This window comes from Oncorhynchus clarkii, chromosome 10 (genome assembly GCF_045791955.1).
Source record: "Oncorhynchus clarkii lewisi isolate Uvic-CL-2024 chromosome 10, UVic_Ocla_1.0, whole genome shotgun sequence".
NCBI lineage: Eukaryota > Metazoa > Chordata > Actinopteri > Salmoniformes > Salmonidae > Oncorhynchus > Oncorhynchus clarkii.
Window position 1 is genome coordinate 55902126 of NC_092156.1, and position 14928 is coordinate 55917053.

The window sequence follows — 14928 nt, forward strand, 5'->3', positions numbered from 1 at the left end:
TTTGTGTGTAATGTTGGCTGAGGGGTAAAAACAGTGAAGCCCTAGGATAAATTCCCACTAAAACATGTCCACTTTATGCTTAGATTGAGATGAAAACCATCGTGGTAAACGATGATGATGAATACCACATATGGATCATACTCAATATGGATGATGATTCTTGTTCTAAACGTGAATGTAAAATGTCTGTGTGGAAATATGAAAAGCTGAAGGAAAAAGCTGGGGAAATCGTACTTCATTGATATAAAATAATTGTATCATCATACATTTACATTGATTACCTCGACTAACCTGTAACCCCGCACATTGACTCGGTACCGGTACCCCCCTGTATATACCATCATCATTGTTATTTTATTGTATTACTTTTTAATACATATTTTACTTTAGTTTATTTAGTAAATACTTTCTTAACTCTATTTCTTGAACTGCATTGTTGGTTAAGGGCTCGTAAGGAAGCATTTCACGGTAAGCTCTACACCTGCTGTGTTCGGCTCGTGTGACAAATACAATTTGATTTGATTTGACCTCAATAGAATTTCAAAACGGTTAGAGTTGAGAAGGGAGCTCTGCTATTGTCTTTAACTACACCGACACATCTGGCGTTCCCCCTGAGAGCAAATCTGTTTCTTTGAGGAAGGAAGATGTGTCTACTGCTTCTCTGAACAGGCCTGCCTCTGTCCCTCCTCCTCCTCTTTGTCTTCCTCCTCCTCCTCCTCCTCGACTTAACGTATTCTCAATGTTATGCTAGAACTGCCAGGACAATATATTCAGCAGTCTGTCTCAAGGTGTTCTTACCCGACAGCACTGGGAAACACTGACAATGTCCACACTCTTCTCAGCATACACAACAAGATACATCCTAGTGTCCAGGTGAGACAGATATACAAACAGACAGGGATGTTGTAGTTGTGGAGACAGTGTAACGTGAAGAATCTAAACCACTCTGAAGGAGATGACAGGAACACACAAAGGCAGCTCAAGTGGGGTCACGCAGCGATTGTTCACACTGAAACTTTAGTCTCGCCAACGTGTGTGTGTGTGTGTGTGCGCGTGTGTGCACGTGCATGCGTCCTGTGCATGAACAGTGGAACGTAACATAGATGGGCTGGTTGTTTAGCAAAATGTATTTTTGTATTATTATACATTGTTACCCACTTTTTCTCCCCACTTTTGTGATTATGATCTTGTCTCATCACTGCAACTCCCCAACAGGCCCAGGAGAGGCGAAGGTCGAGTCATGCGGCCTCTGAAACACGACTCGCCAAACTGAGTTTCCTAACACCCGCTCGCTTAACCCGGAAGACGATCGAACCCCAGGCTGTAGTGACGCCGCAACACTGCGATGCAATGCCTTAGACCACTGTGCCACTTGGGAGGCCTAGCATAGATTATTGACAACATGTATACTATATTTCGTCTCCAATGTTTATTGAAACTAAAAATCAATTTGCACAATTACCATTTGCTGTCTCTCAAATAGATTGTTACATTTGTTGGTTAGCTAGCTAATTTTAGCTATATTAGCATTGACGTGACATCAGTCAAAACACCTCAATACAAGACATGGTATCAAGAACAAAATAGAGAGAGAGAAACAAACCTCCTACGATACCCCTCATGGAAGCTTCTTGTCATCTATCTGGCCATTTATTCTATCCATAAGAATAAACAGCCTTCTATACAGTGCCATGTCTATAACACAGCACTGTAGCCAATTAGAAACATGCCAGTTGTTTTCAAACCCGATCAAATCTGTTCTAGTGAGGGAAGAGAGGGAAGGGAGTTGGTGAAAAGTGGGAGGAAGAAGACGAGAGAGATGCTGTCCCCTGTCTATGAATCAGACAGATTGTTAGCTTCTCTCATTCCGCAGCGAGTCTTTGTTCTAGTATCTTCTCTCTGTCTGACACCACATTTCCTACACACATCCTTGTCTTGTGTTCTTACTCTCTCTCTCTCTCTCTCTCTTGTTCGGTCCCTTCTCACTCACTCTCTCTCTCTCCCTTGTCTCTGTCAGTGTGACTCATCCTTCTCTTGCTGTCTGTAATTCCCTCCAACAGATCATGCGTTCAGGCCAGGACAGCAGAGCAAGAGAGGATGAGAGGGGAGGATGAGGATCAGGAAAGGGGGAGAGGATGAGGAGAGGACAGGAGAAGAGGAGAGAACCAAAGGAAAGGGCGTAATTGCATCTCGTAGATGTGTGCTTGTGTATGTTGAATGTTAATGTCTCAGTGGCTCCAGCTATTGTTCTCTTTCGTTTTGTCTCCTTGCACCTGTAGGCGTGCCAGGTGTCAGATGTGTGTGATATATCATTATACAATTCAAATACTGCCTTACAAACTACATTAGTTACGAACTAATTTTGAACCAGCCCTTCAGAAAATAAAGTATCATCGAGTTACGATCCCCCCTTGAGAAGAAAATACAACAAGTATTGTTAGTGCGGTAACTTCAATTTCGCCTGAACAAATTGCATTGCAGAGATATTTTATGGATGGAAAGTGTGAGTGAGAGTGTTAGATGCTGATGAGGTCACTAAGGCGTGAACTGACATGAGACCAGAGGAATCCTGCCGCCACACGCTCTCCGGGAAAAAAAAGACGTCTTGAAATCGGCAACTGTGTCAGTTCTCGTCTTTGTGAGCTGTTAAATAGAGATCACACGGTCTATAAATAACCCTAGAACTAATCCACCAGAATGTGTTGTGTGCGTGTGTGGGAGAAGTGTGACAATTCCCCATCACAATGAATGAATTGCACTTTTGTAGCATCTTGTAATTTGTTCTAAAATGGAGTGTAATCACTGTAGAAAACGAGGGGATAAAAAGAGAAAAACTCCCACTCAATAACAGACAAGTGACAAATTACTGTCAAAACACCCACAATGAGCCATACATATCACGGAGGTTGCCGCTGCTAGTAGAGAGAAAGAAGCCTATTTTAGTTTCATTCTATTGGTTGCTCAATATACTGTACGTGTACAGTGTGTGCAAGTTGTGAAGAAACAAATAAAGTAAGAGCGCACTATTTTTCCTCCATTCTGTGTGCCAATTGTGAAAACACATTTGGGACGTGAAAGAGCACGTTTTCTTCTGCCACCGGTAGAGGGGGTGGAGGGACAGAGTAGCCCAGGGAGAGTGCTCTGTCTTGGAGGGGGGGGGGGGGGCCTAAAAGTGGGGTGGCTGTGCTACTGCAGGGTGACACTGTCAGCAAGCATCGTTCTGTTTACTCATCAATTAATAAAGACTCATTTGTAAAAATCAGCAAGAGGAGCAGGTGCCATTCTCTGTGAAAATAACTAATAATGCATCAATAATTATGCCTGCTGATTAGTGTTAATTAGCACTGAGTTCTACTGCACTCTGTTCACTGCGTCGTTTGGTCAATTTCTCTCTCTGACAAGTAATCCAAAGGAATCATTCCTTGCCCTGGCAAACAATATTGATGGCTACGCTCCATCATATTCTCATAATTCCTTGTTAATGCTTGCTGAATATTACACATCCGTGTTTTTGACATCTTATGATAATTCATTTAAAGGATCCAAAACGGCTGTAAATATCACAGATTGGGTCTTTTAAAGTGTCCCACACACAACCCAATTATGTACTCCATCGCCAACCAACGTCCTAAACTCATGTCCTTGATTCTCATTTGGATGAAATTCACCGTCTAAATGGAGAAACCTTTCAGCACCACCACGTCTGCTGCCGATGATTGGCCCTTAGCCCTGTTATTATACTGAACAGAAATGTCTGCTGCCGATGATTGGCCCTTAGCCCTGTTATTATACTGAACAGAAATGTCTGCTGCTGATGATTGGCCCTTAGCCCTGTTATTATACTGAACAGAAATGTCTGCTGCCGATGATTGGCCCTTAGCCCTGTTATTATACTGAACAGAAATGTCTGCTGCCGATGATTGGCCCTTAGCCCTGTTATTATACTGAACAGAAATGTCTGCTGCCGATGATTGGCCCTTAGCCCTGTTATTATACTGAACAGAAATGTCTGCTGCCGATGATTGGCCCTTAGCCCTGTTATTATACTGAACAGAAATGTCTGCTGCCGATGATTGGCCCTTAGCCCTGTTATTATACTGAACAGAAATGTCTGCTGCCGATGATTGGCCCTTAGCCCTGTTATTATACTGAACAGAAATGTAAACGCAGCAGGCAACAATTTCAAATATTTTGCTGAGTTACAGTTTATATAAGGAAATCAGTCAAATTAAATAAATTCATTAGGCCCTAATCTATGGATTTTACATGACTGGGCAGGGGTGCAGTGTACCCCACAATGGGGCTTTATTATAGATAGAAAATACTCCTCCTAAGATTTTTGTGCGTATTGGAACATTTCTGAGATCTTTTATTTCAGCTCATGAAACATTGGGACCAAAACTGTACATGTTGCATTTCTATATTTGTTCGGTGTATACTTTTTCAGAAGACTGCCATTAGAATGGGTTTCATAATTGATTATGCAGCAATTAGTGTGTGTAATATGTGTTGTCGCAGTGCGCCAGCTCCTATTAGTATTGGACTCAAATGTAACATCCCATGCACACAAACAGACAAGGGTCTATAGGGAGTAATATAGTTGGATCTGGGGCTTGGTCTAAAGAGGATAATTGTCTTCGGGTGCCCTGTTCTGATAGGGCTATGAGTTTGTCCGGACAATGTGACCTGACCAGGATATACGTTTTGTAATGTTCAGGTTTGTACGAATGTACTGATATTAGTGGATTGCAAGTGTCATTCCGGCAACTTTGAGAACAAATATATGATATCGGAGTTTTTCCGGGTTGTTCACGCGCGTATCGGCCCTCTCTTTGGCCAAAATATTCCCACCTGCTCACGCCTGTCTTCCACCTTTTGATGCCATTTTTTCCCATTGTTAGAGTGGTCAGTCCAGTATCTCTTCAGTATGTAGATAATTTTTTTTTGGGACAGGTCAGATGGATAGAAAAAACTTGAATTGTTTTCAAAAAATGCTTCACCCTTCAATGTTTTATATTACGGTGTACTGTCTTCATCAAACAAGTGAATTTGTGTTTGATGTGAAAAATAATTGCTATTAATATTCTTCTTGTTCAAAGATCAATTGAAACTGAGATTGAAATCCATCCAATGACTGACTTCATTACAACTTTCAACAGAGTTTAGTTCATGAAGTTAATCAAGTTCCTGTTCACTGTTGTTACTCTCCAAACAGAGTTCAGTGAATCCCAACCAACCCCCTCCGGAGGTTGTAGGCTTACGGTTAGCCTCACGTACCGTACTAATCAAGCTCAAGCGTACAGCGTAGCGTGTTTTGGAACCGCACCAGTGTCTTCAGGGTGCATTACTACATTTGGACGAGCTATAAACAAAAGCCAGCACGGTTGTTGTACTAATCCCGTGTTCCTAAAGCTTTTAATGAACATAATTGGGGTTACAACATAATCAGTTGGGTGCGGAGACTGGGGGTGTACTACATTGTGTACTATGGGCCATAGGGCTCTGGTCAACAGTAGTGTGCTAAAATGACTAGGGTGCTAGTCATTTGCTAGGCAAAGTGCCTCTAATCCACAGAAGGGAAAATGTGATGATCATACAATTACGTGATGGCAGGAATGTAATGAGGGTTAAGTGCGACATGATCCCGTAATGCCGTGGCTTGATTCTTTTAGTAGCCCGTCGTAATCTCGTCAAATCGAAAATTGATCCTCGAAAAACTCAGACGGGTGAAGAATGATGAGGGATTTTGCTTGTTCCTTCCACTGTCTCTCCAAAAGGCATTATTTCCTTTTATGAATTATGCTGAATGTCATCATTCAGAAGAAGGAGACTAAGGTGAATTGTTTGATGGATATGGTGAGACTAGTGGGTATTATGATGAAAGTATATGCAATCTTTATGTTTGAGTACTTGTACTTTAGATGTGTGTGTGTCCGTACATGTGTGCACGTACATACACGTGTGGACACACACCCACGTGCTCATGCTCACATGCATGGAATCATAACATTTGGACAGCCATGTGTGCCTGTGTACGTTTTTGGGCACGTGCGCACTGAACCCGATGCAAGCCCTCCAGCCCCATGGGCTAACATCAACACAGGGCATGGGTCCCAACTCTAGCTCCAGGCTCCGACTTCCAGCCAGGGCCTTCGCTCCACACTTCAGGTAGAGGGTCTTCTGACGGCCGCATGCATATCATCACGATCCACATACCAGAGGAGGTTGAGAAAAAGACAGAGTCCATCAATCTTAGGCTACGTCTATCCTCCAGGATTGTTGGAAAGAACATCCGAAGAAAAACAAATAGCACAAGTAGAGCGGCAAATGAAATTGACAGAGTCAGGAGCAATTGTTCTTCTGGGTGTGTCTAGCTTCACGTGGATTAAACTCACTCTGAGGTTCATGAGTCTTGCAGTAGGAATCTGAGGATCATAACATCCAATCTCACGCAACAGTCTGACAGGACAACTTCATGGAAAATCCTGTACAGGATGTCACCTTATTAGGGAGTTATCCATCCATCTCATAGCAAGATAAAAAAAAACGACCAATGAGTCTGTAAAACTTTCAGGTTCGCCATGGTTGAAGTTCTCCGGGAAAAAAGGCTAATTGTCACCTCACACGAAGGTTAATGACATACGTATGCCAAAGGAACCCAGGTTCGTGCAACAATCCTGCAAGTCCTCAGACCGAAATGCTAATTGTCGACTCACACAGGTTAACAATATAACAATAAGGGGCATATTGTTACTGGGAACAGAACAACAATAACACCATTTTCTTGCTCATTGACAACACAAACGAGCCGTGTGTTTTCAAGACATAAATCATGACGGGAGCCCAGAGGCGGGCTGCGATTCATTAGAGAATACAAGCCGTTACCATGGCGAGAGTGAGGCAGCGTAATTAATATGGCAACAGACACAATGTGAAAACAAGAGATATGCAAGAAATCTCTCTGTTTGGGATGCTGTGTTTGCCGATGAGTTTGATAAGTCCGTTCTGAAACTAATGTAGAGGCTTGGAGATGGGGAGGAATAGGGTATGGAACAGGGATGGGATTGGCTAGAGTTTGAGGTGAGGATGTACGGAGTGAAACGTTTAAAGGGACCTTACGCTTTCAAATCAAATCAAGACTTCTGAGGTAGTCTACAGTCAAGATGAAACTACGATGCACACCTACGGTTGCGCAGACATAAATATGCCTCAATCCCAAATTACTGTAAAAAATAAGCACTGAAACCAGGTGTCTGGTTTTAAGTGAAATGTCCCTTTAAACGCAGACTCCAGGAAAATGGCAGAGGAACACTCTTATGATGGTCTGATTGAGTTCTTTCTCTGTGCGTTTCAATGGTCAATTACAGCCTCTGACACTCATGATGAGAGAGAGAGAGAGAGAGAGAGAGAGAGAGAGAGAGATCTGAACTCATAGGATATATCTTTAGCAGAAAGGTTATTATAGCATGTAAACTGAATTACCGTAGAGTGGGGACGAGCATTTACTGTATGGCACTGTTGTTTTTAATGAGGGGTGACAGAAATTAAATGGGTGCAGATTAGGTGCCTCCAGAACAGAATTGAACAGTAAATTACTGTAAATTCACTGGATTTAGTGACATGTTTTTCTTCATCACCATCTCAACTGACTGTAGCGTAACGTTTTCATCTATCTTCTGAAGGTCTTAGTGACAAAATGTTCTATTATTTTTACTTACAGTAGCAGGATGTAGGCCTGGATTAGTGGATGTGTGTGTGGGCTACATTCCCAGGCTGTGTGTGTGTGTTTGTGTGTGCGCCAGGGCTGTTGCCTGATGCGGGGGACGAGTGGCTAGCTCACAGAGCCACAGGTTGAGACAAGAGGACTAGCTCACAGAGCCACAGGCTGAGATAAGATGAGCGGAGTACGGTTGGGGGGGTAGTTTAGCACATGTAGGCAGACAGAAATAGAGAAAGAGACAGGAAAAGCTTGCTTCCAGCCCCACTACTCCTTGAGTACTTCAATGCGCAGTGTGGGGCTCGCAGGTGAAACCCCACACACACATGCATCCCAGACTGGTGCTTATCGGTTGATATCAGCCTACACACACGCATGCACAGAAACACACATATTAGTCACAGGTCTACATGCAAAAGAATTGCTAATTCCTCGAGCGAGAGAGCTTCCTGCAATCGTCTGTTGTCAAACTCAGAAAGTGAACTTATCAAGTGTTTTTGTTTTTCTTCTAAGAATGAAATGAGTCATCCCTAATGCACTACACATCCCTAATGCACCACACATCCCAAATGCACCACACATCCCAAATGCACCACACATCCCAAATGCACCACACATCCCAAATGCACCACACATCCCAAATGCACCACACATCCCTAATGCACCACACATCCCTAATGCACCACACATCCCTAATGCACCACACATCCCTAATGCACCACACATTCCTAATGCACCACACATTCCTAATGCACCACCCCTTCCTAATGCACCACACATTCCTAATGCACCACACATCGCTACTGCGCCACGCATCCCTAATGCACCACACATTTTGTAATACGCCACGCATCCCTAATGCACCACGCATCCCTAATGCACCACGCATTTTGTAATGCGCCACACATCCCTAATGCACCACACATTTTGTAATACGCCACGCATCCCTAATGCACCACGCATCCCTAATGCACCACGCATTTTGTAATGCGCCACACATCCCTAATGCACCACACATTCCTAATGCACTACACATCCCTAATGCACCACACATCGCTAATGCGCCACGCATCCCTAATGCACCACGCATTTGTAATGCACCACACATCCCTAATGCACCACACATCCCTAATGCGCCACACATTCCTATTGCGCCACACATCCCTAATGCGCCACACATCCCTAATGCACCACCCATTCCTAATGCACTACACATCCCTAATGCACCACACATCCCTAATGCACCACAAATCCCTAATGCACCACATATTTCTAATGCACCACACATTCCTAATGCACTACACATCCCTAATGCTCTACTCATCCCTAATGCTCTACACATCCGTAATGCACCATACATCCAAATCAAATCAAATTTGATTTGTCACATACACATGGTTAGCAGATATTAAAGCGAATGTAGCGAAATGCTTGTGCTTCTAGTTCCGACAATGCAGTAATAAAAAACGAGTAATCTAACCTAACAATTTCACAACAACTACCTTATACACACAAGTGTAAAGGGATGAAGAATATGTACATAAAAATATATGAATGAGTACAGAACGGCATAGGCAAGATGCAGTAGATGGTATCGAGTACAGTATATACATATGAGATGAGTAATGTAGGGTATGTAAACATAATATAAGTGGCATTTTTTAAAGTGGCTAGTGATACATTGTTTACATACATTTTTCCATTATTAAAGTGGTTGAAGTTGAGTCAGTATGTTGGCAGCAGCCACTCAATGTTAGTGGTGGCTGTTTAACAGTCTGATGGCCTTGAGATAGAAGCTGTTTTTCAGTCTCTCGGTCCCTGCTTTGATGCACCTGTACTGACCTCTCCTTCTGGATGATATCGGGGTGAACAGGCAGTGGCTTGGATGGTTGTTGTTCTTGATGATCTTCATAGTCTTCCTGTGACATCGGGTGGTGTAGGTGTCCTGGAGGGCAGGTAGTTTGCCCCCGGGTGATGCATTGGGCAGACCTCGCTACCCACTGGAGAGCCTTACGGTTGTGGGCGGAGCAGTTGCCGTACCAGGCGGTGATACAGCCCGACAGGATGCTCTCGATTGTGCATCTGTAGAAGTTTATTTTGTAAAAGTTTCCAAATTTATTCAGCCTCCTGAGGTTGAAGAGGCGCTACTGCGCCTTCTTCACGATGCTGTCTGTGTGGGTGGACCAATTCAGCTTGTCCGTGATGTGTATGCCGAGGAACTTAAAACTTTCTACCCTCTCCACTACTGTCCCATCGATGTGGATAGGGGGGTGCTCCCTCTGCTGTTTCCTGAAGTCCACGATCATCTCCTTTGTTTTGTTGACGTTGAGTGTGAGGTTATTTTTCTGACACCACACTCCGAGGGCCCTCACCTCCTCCCTGTAGGCCGTCTCGTCGTTGTTGGTAATCAAGCCTAGCACTGTAGTGTCGTCTGCAAACTTGATGATTGAGTTGGAGTCGTGCATGGTCATGCAGTCGTGGGTGAACAGGGAATACAGGAGAGGGCTCAGAGCGCACCCTTGTGGGGCCCCAGTGTTGAGGATCAGCGGGGTGGAGATGTTGTTTCTTACCCTCACCACCTGGGGGCGGCCCGTCAGGAAGTCCAGTACCCAGTAGCACAGGTCGAGATCCAGGGTCTGTAATCGATGAACAGCACTCTCACATAGGTATTCCTCTTGTCCAGATGTGTTAGGGCAGTGTGCAGTGTGGTTGCAATTGCGTCGTCTGTGGACCTATTGGGGCGGTAAGTAAATTGGAGTGGGTCTAGGGTGTCAGGTAGGGTGGAGGTGATATGGTCCTTGACTAGTCTCTCAAAGCACTTCATGATGACGGAAGTGAGAACTGGAACAATGGTGGCCCTCTTGAAGCATGTGGGAACAGCAGACTGGGATAAGAAGGCCATCCTTGAGACGGGGGTCCCGGGGGGATCAATGGCTGTTGGTGTGCTGTCACTTTTATATAAGAAGGGGGAAGTAACAGACCTTGGCAACTGGCGGCCGTTGACCATGCTGTGTGTAGATTACAAGCTACTTGCAAAGGTTTTAGCAGACCGGTTGCGCACAGCCCTTCCCTACGTCGTCCATGAGGATCAGACGTGCGGGGTAGAGGGCCGCTCTATTAGATGGAACCTACAGTTAATCAGGGACTCCATCGCTTGGGTTGAAGATAGAGGACTGCCTTTAATGGTAGCAGCGCTAGATCAGGCGAAAGCCTTTGATCGCGTGAATAGATCATTTTTATTCAGAGTGTTAGGTCGATTAGGATTTGGGGAGAAGTTCATAGGATGGATTCGTACATTATATGTCGGAGCGGGGTGCCGAGTTAGTGTAAATAGTCACTTGGGTGACGTTTTTGACCTCTCGTCTGGGGTCAGGCAGGGGTGCCCACTCTCGGCTCTCCTCTTCGTTCTGTACATGGAGCCTCTGGGGGCTGCCATTAGGGCAGACACAGGGGTGGAAGGCTTGTTGATCCCTGGAAGTGGTGGGCTGCGTGTTAAGATGACGCAGTACGCCGACGACACTTCCTTGCTGCTGTGCAAGGACTCGTGCCTGACAAGGTCCCTTGCCATATTTGGGGATTTCACCCGAGCGTCGGGAGCAGTTCTGAACCATGCAAAGTCTTCCGTCAAGTTTTTCGGAAGATGGCGCGGTAGAACGGATGTGCCCGGGGGGTTATCTCTCTGTGAGGGGGCCCTGAGGATTCTCGGGTCCATGTTGAGACCTCCGGCTCAGCGGCGCTAAACTGGAACATGCGTATCGCAGTGGTACAGAGGAAGCTAGCAATGTGGAAGGCTAGGTATTTGTCTTTTATGGGCAAAGTCCTGGTTCTAAAGGTGGATGTGTTGCCGTCTCTTTTGTATTTGGCGTACATCTACCCATTGCCGGCTAGTCTGAGGAGGCCTCTAGTGAGGCTTGTGTTTCAGTTCATGTGGAGTGGCAGGTGCGAGTGGGTCGCCAGGGCACGCATGCTTTGTCCCATCGGGGAGGGAGGTAGGGGGGTACCACATTTCCCCCTCAAGCTGGACGCAATTTTTGTTTCTTTCTTGTTAACGGAGCTTGCTCATCCAGTGATACACCCGTCCGGTTACCTCCTGCGGGTGTTCTTCTCGTATCAGGCGAGAAGCGTAATGGTGTGGTCTAACACGGGTCCTCGGGCGGAACAGCTGCCGTGGCACTTTGGTCATGCGGCCAAGTGGCTGCGTGAGCACCCTGAGGTTGAAGTTGCCCGAGTAGGTTTAGATCACAGGCACCTGTACGAGGAGGTCAGAAAGGCAGGGAGTCCGGCGCCTGTAGTGGGCATCTCGGAAGTGGTCTGGGAGGGAGTGCAGGCGCGGGGTCTGGACAACAGGCTCAAGGACCTGAATTGGTTGAGCCTCCATAAGTGCTTGCCGGTACGTTCCATCATGTACCGGTATAGTTTGGTGCAATCCCCCACCTGTCCAAGATCTTCTTGTGGCAGGGAGGAGACTGTGCGCCATGTCTTTTGGGACTGTGCCTTTGCCGGAGTAGTATGGGCTAGGGCACGGGTGTTGTTAGGTTTGGTAAGGGGGGATTTTGTATTGACGTGGGCCAGGTTAGAGAGAGGTGTAGGGAGAGCGAGAGGGACGGATAGGGACAGGTTTCTGCTCTGGCTTCTCATGAGTCTCTTTAAACGGGGGCTGTGGGAAGCCAGGCAGAACATGGTGAAGACAGGGAGAGATTGGGGGGTGGAAGGGATAGTGAGGAGGGTGGAAGGAGATTTGAGGGGGAGGATGAAGAGGGAGGAGAGGAAGTGGGGGCAGCATGCTGCCCGGGAGAGGTGGAAGGGGGGTTTAGGGCTGGGTGTCATTTAGATTTGTAAGGGGATAGATTAGGGACGGGGAGATAGGGAAAGGTAGTTTGTAGGATGACGGGGAGGGAAGATGCTCCCCTGAGGTTTTGTTTGGGGTTTTTGTTTTGTTTAAATTAAAATACCACTATTTGAGTTTGTATGGAAATTATGAGTTGTACAGAATGAATGGTATTGATGATAATAAATTATTTTTATAAAAAAAAAATAAAAAAAATAGGGCTCAGTCACTTTGGTTTTTTCTTTTTTCCTTGTTTTGGAAGAGAAGAGAACGAGCGCCATTCTCCTTGCGGAGATGGTGCAAAATACATCAACACGGTCGGTCCCTGGGATTGGGCTGGCTAACACGATTCGGTTTGCTTGGAAGGAAAAGGAGATGGAGCCTTTAGGACGGGAATCTTTTGGAAGGATAATATTGATGGGGATTCTAAAGCTGACGGTGAAGGACGTGTTTTGTTTCCAAGGCAACTCGTTGGAGGGAGCATACGACGTGGCACTATATACAGAGGTAAAACACGATGATATCCTGAGAAGGGCAAGAGCAGTGGGAGGTGAGAGGCCGATGTGCCACTACGAAATAACAAGTCTGGCGAAGAATAATTTTAGGGTTGTAACTGTCAACATTTACAACCCTTACGTTAAGGACGAAGAGGTGAGGGCTTTTCTGGGGAGATATATGGATAACGTCTCCTCAGCAAGGCACCTCAAAGACTCCCTTGGGTTTTGGAATGGGAGGAGAGGTTTCCAGGCCCTCCTCAGAGAGGACCCAAAGGGACATGGTGGCTACCTCCATCCTCCTGCTATGTTCTCCCTAGGGGCTGACAGGGGGACGTTGTTTTATGCACGTCAGCCCCCATTTTGCAGACGCTGTATGGCCTACGGTCACATATTCGCCTCATGCAGTACAAGAAAATGCAGATTTTGTGCATCTGAGGATCACGAGGCGAGGGATTGTGACAAGCCTAAGACGTGCCATGGGTGTGGCTCGTCAGCACACCTGTGGCGGGGGTGCCCGGCTCGTCAGCGGTCATATGCGTCTGCGGCTGGGGGGGGAGCAGGGGCGGGGGATGGGGGAAGAAGAGGAGGGGAAGGAAGCACGCCTCATGATCAGAGTACAGGTCCAGAGGGGAAGGCCACAAGGAAGGAGGAGGAGCAAGAAGCGGCGGAAGGAAGATAGAAGGAAACGGAAGGCACGGGAGTAGGAGAACCAGGAAAAGCGGCGGAAGAAGGCAACCGAGTGGAGGAGCATGAGAGAGAAGAAAGCGATGGAGGAGTGGTGGAGAAGGAGACGGTGGAAGAGCAAGTGGACTGGGGGGAATGTGCCCTGGTGGAAGAGATGAGGGGTATGGTGGAGGAGCTGGCGGGGGGGGGGGGGGGGTGGTATCTCTCCACTGCCGTCATTACCAAAGAAGAGAATGAAGAGGAGGGAGCGATTGGCCGACAGTGAGAGGGAGGGGATGGCCAAGAGAGTGATGGGGGTGGGAGAAACCTCTGGGTTGCTGCTGGTTTCCACAGGCTCTCAATATCTGTTGGGTGGGGACACACCTAACAAGACTCAGGACTGGGTACAGGAGGAGGTGGGGAGTTTTTTGTTTGGGGACTCAGCCTCCCCAAATTTTTTCCAATCCAGCTGCAGCACTGGGGAGGGGGAGGATTGTGGGGGTAGACCCAGGGTGCAGGGCACCCCGGAGCCAAACACTATTCCTGCATCCTGGGTTGGTGAGATGGAGGAAGAGGGGGGGATGTTGGGAGTACAGATGGTGTTATCACCGGTAAATATGGAGCAGGGGAGCATCGGGTGAGTCTCCTGTTTTTGTTTTTTTCTGTCTGGGTTTAGAATTTGAGTGTATTACATGTTTTTATTTTATTCTTTCATGGGGTCTGATTTTACTTTTGTTAGTTTAAATGTAAGGGGTTTAAGGGATTGTGTTAAGAGGAGGGCGGTTTTTAGTTATTTGGAGGGTGTGGGGTTTGATTTTTGTTTTTTACAGGAGGTTCACCTGAGGGATGGAGGGGATGTTAATAGGTTTAAGAGGGAGTGGGACAAGGGGGAGTCGGTTTGGGGTGTTGGGGGGGTGCACTCATCGGGGGTAGGGATTTTGTGTGGGCACAGGGAGGTTAAAGTGGAGGATTCTTTTGTGGTAATGCAGGGGAGGGTTATAGGGGTGGATGTCACGATAAGGGATTGTAATTTTAGATTAGTGGTGGTGTATGGACCACAGGTGGTGGCAGACAGGAGGGAGATGGTGGACTGTCTGACGCCCCTGTGTGTCACAAATAGGAAATTAGTGATAGGGGGGGATTTTAATACAGATTTAGGAAGAGGGGGGGATAGCAGTGCAGGCGCCATTGCCAGGCTAATGGCTTGCCATGGTCTGGTAGAT